Consider the following 4,246-nt stretch of genomic DNA (forward strand, 5'->3'; position numbering starts at 1 on the left):
ACAACCATGAAACAGTGTTTTTTTTTTAATAGCTGTATTATTCCTTGTAAATAGTGTTGTACACAGATTTGTCTACCATCTATTTTGATTGTACATTTGTGAATAAACATATCTGAGATGTGTAATTCATGAAAAGATGGAGCTACTCTTAAAATAATAAAATGGATTGATGTAAATAACTTTTTTGGGGGATCACGGACTGTTTTTTTCTTGTAGATGTGAATACATCTACAAGAGAATATCTAAAGACATACTACTATCTGACTGTGTGTGTGCACGTGTGTGTGCGCGCGTGTGCATGTGCCTTTTATTTCATTCATCAAGCAATACTGTAAACATTATACCTCTGAAAATCAGTGGTATAATCCATAGTATCTGGAGCAGTGGACTATACATAGCCTATTGATTATGGGTTGCCCACCCTTGTCTGGATGGCTGGGGAATTCTGGGAGTTGAAGTCCACACATCTTCAAGATTGAAAAACACTGGGCTGCTCTCTACCATATTAGGGCTTCTGACTTTTTTTTTTTTTTTTTTGAGAGCAAAAAGATCAGTTAACCCTGGCTTGGACAGCAGTATTCACTAGATGTGACCTCTGCAGATACAATTCATAATAAGTAGGTCTTCCACCACCACCATTTGTGTATCAACCTCCATATACCTTCGTCTTCATGGAAATGACCTATTTTTAAGGAGATACAAGGTGATTTTTAATCTATTATATACTGGATACACTATCTTTCATTTAAGTGCTATTTTATCATATACGTTTTTGTGTGTTGTTTTAAATAGCTCTCTTTCAATCTGCTGACTTTCTATATCTTGGATTACCAATAATGTCCAGCTAATGTAGCTTTTTATTAGAGAAGTTAAAATCTCATATCTGGAGAGGATGGAATTTATTATTTTAAAATATGAATAACTATTCTTAAGATCTAGTAACTTGAGAAAAAAAATGAAATCTTGTTATTCAGTCACTCCTTTTAGAGAAAAACATTCTTACCTCACATAAAAACCTAACATAATTCACAGAAGAATCTTCTTTCAATACAATGAACAAATACCACAAAGAGGCCAGCAACAAAAACACCAGAGAGCTGGGGGTATAGCTCAGTGGTAGAGCATTTGACTTCAGATCAAAAGGTCTCTGGTTCAACCCCAGGTGCCCCCTTCTCATTTTAAAAAAAATTTCTCAGGTAGCAAATGGAACCTATTGCTACTCAAAAATTAAACATTTTGCATACTACAAATAACATTGTTAACTCCATTCAGAAACATGAGTCAGACAGGAGATACCATTACTCAATTTTAAAAGCTCAGATTCTAAGTAGCTGGCTGAAATGATAGGATGATTTTAAATGACATAATAGAGCTTAACCTTCCACTCCAAGATATATTACTTTTCAATAATATGTTCAATTTCCTGAAAAATGTATCATGCTGTCTTTAGGTAGCCATCACCTCACTGCAAAGCATTTGATCAGACAGCAAAAATATCTGCTGAAAATTATATTTCAACAGCACCAGGAACAAAGAAGCAACGAGATTCAAATCCAGAATTTCAGCCATGCATGTGCACTGAATGGCAATCTTACATGGTAAACTAATCCCTCTCACTCTTTAAAAAATCTATTTTTACAAGAAAAATAGATTTAAACAATAGAATTAACCAAGTGTAAGGCAGCCAAATCAAAATGACTTGGTCTTTTCAGGTTTTAAAAACTGCAATGTAAGTTTTGGAAAATCAAAAGTTATGTTTCTTACAAGGACAAGGTGTTTATATCTTGCAACTTGGCCTTAAATCAATATATGCGGGTTGTGTGAACATAGACATTTGAGGGACCATGGTTAAACAAACTATAGCTAGGGCATCTGCAATTAGATTTCTCCACTGGATCACAGGGAATGGAATGCTGGTTTGCAATTGTTTAGATCACTTCCCCTACTTTCAATAGCCCCCCCCCCCAAAGTAGCACATGCTATTAGACAAGTGGAGGTGGTCATAAAACACTGGGAAAGAGCCAATATACTTCACGCTACAATATTGGGAGGAAGTGTTAGATCTACCCACTTTCCTGCCTCTTCCTCCCCGCTTCTGCTTTAAGAGAAACAATTGCAGGGGAGGAAGTAATACAACAGATCAAGGTAGGAAAAGATTCTTGGATTTAACAGAAGCTCTCTTGCCAATGCACTCAGCAATCTTCAAATCTGTTTTTGCTCAGAGATATTTCACAAGCCCTTGACTGGAGCATTTAAGTTCCTAACTCAAATCAACACCCTGATCTATAGCTTATATTTAACCATGTTTTATTGAATTAGCCCTATTGCCTGGATCCAGGCTGCAAAACACTGAACCATAAACTAACTACCTTGATGATTAGGACTCTTTCACATAGACATGTTAATGTCTCTTTCTCTGGTTTTTGAGTCGGAAGAAAGATATGCAAGCCCAATTTGCACTTCCCTGATAGCCGAGAACAATTTGCCTCAGTAACTAGGCTTATAAGTGAACCTATCCTTACCAATTTACTGTGGGAAAATTTAAGCCACTACTAGGTTCCTGTGGCTTTGTTTTCCCACTCATCCTAAGGCACCAGCCATTGGGAGAAGAAATCATCACCAGTGGGCTGGTGAAGTGCTTGAAGTGCTGTGAGATACTGCAGACTTAGATAAGTCTGAATGAGTGTATGGGACCAAGAGTTTACCCATCTTCTAAGGTGACTGAGTGACAGGTTGCTGGAGCAAAGATGCGTCACATTGATAACTGTCACACAGGCCATTTTTGAACATGGGCTACTGATCACCCAGAAGACTAATACATCTGGGTAGAAAACCCGGCTCAGTTGACAAATCAGTGAGGCAGACATGGATTGTGGAATGAACTCATATGTGTCATTCAGAAAGTTCCCTCCATCTAAATCCCTAAACCCACAGTGTTTTTTTGACAAACTTTACTGTATTCATCTTGTAGAGTGTTAGCTATTCCCCCCTGCTGACAGGCTGCAAGAGGTTTCCACCAAGGTCCTCTCTTCCAGCGGGAACAGAGGATGAATCTCATTGGCTGAGAGGTCTGACAGAGCCCTTTAAAAGGGGATGCTTCCCAACCATTCCTCAGCCGGATGTTTACTTGACCTGTAATAAAGAGCTGTTGTTTTGTGTCTCCTTTACCTCATCTAACATAGAGGATTAGTTGACAGGTTTACTAGTCTTCCGGTCACTTGCCTAGGGTGGGGGGGGAGAACTGGCAGAGCTCTTATCAATTTTTTCCCAGCTCCCAAATATTCAAATTTATATATCATACTGAAAACTGTAAGTCTTGCAGTTCTGACAAACATTAAATACATGTTCAATAAGGTCTAGAGGCCTTAAAGCAGTATAGCAACATTTGCAAGAAACCCCTTAATGTGATGCCTCTGTGGAAACCAGGCTCCTGGTTTCCCCAGCAACTCAAGTCAAATTGGACCTGGAGAGTAATCTTCCTAGATTCAGATGCCTAAGGAGTGTTTTGCACAATTATACCTGGGCCCCCAGCAAGGGCAATTCTAGGGCTGCAAGGCCTTCCTTACAGCTTCTAGGGGCTTAATCACCTCCCATTTGGTTGCAACTTGCAGTACACAACTGCCCTTGGAGCTTCCATTAGTCCAGAATGCAGAGTTGTGATGGGAGTGTGGAAGTACTTCCCTGTAAAATACTTCTACTTTGAATGCTGTTCTACTTGCCAGTTTGCTTCTGACTGCAAATGAAGGTGCTGACTGTCACCTTCAAAGCCTAATATGGATCAGGACCTGGTCACAGAGAAGACCTCCAGTGGCAGCTGCCCACTCTAAAACTAGCCTCAAAAGCTGCTCCAGCATCCCTAAAGCAGCCCCTGCTAACCATTTACCCACGTCTCAAATACAGTCAGCTCTACACCCAGCTCCCAAGCCAGACAGCAGACAGCTTGTCTCCCTCCGCTCCTTTTCACACATAGCTCCTCCGAAGTTTCTTGGAGGGAGAGAGTGTGTCCTACAGTCCCAGCCCTGTATTGTCCCCACGTCTTCCTGCCCAATTTCTATCCCCCGTTTCCACCACGCATTCTGACGTCACTCAAGGGTTCCGCGGAGTCCCTCTTGTCCCCATCGAGAGTTTTCCAGCGAGAGGGAGGAGCTCGGCGGGGATGGACTTAGCTTCTGACGCGGCACCTGCGGAGTCTATAAAGAGGGGCGGGGGCGAAGGCGCTTGCTTCTGAAGCTGTGAAGCTCGGGAT

The sequence above is a fragment of the Thamnophis sirtalis genome, unplaced genomic scaffold (assembly GCF_051295495.1).
Source record: "Thamnophis sirtalis isolate CommonGarterSnake01/CBP01778 unplaced genomic scaffold, rThaSir2_p1.2 scaffold_4, whole genome shotgun sequence".
Lineage (NCBI taxonomy): Eukaryota > Metazoa > Chordata > Lepidosauria > Squamata > Natricidae > Thamnophis > Thamnophis sirtalis.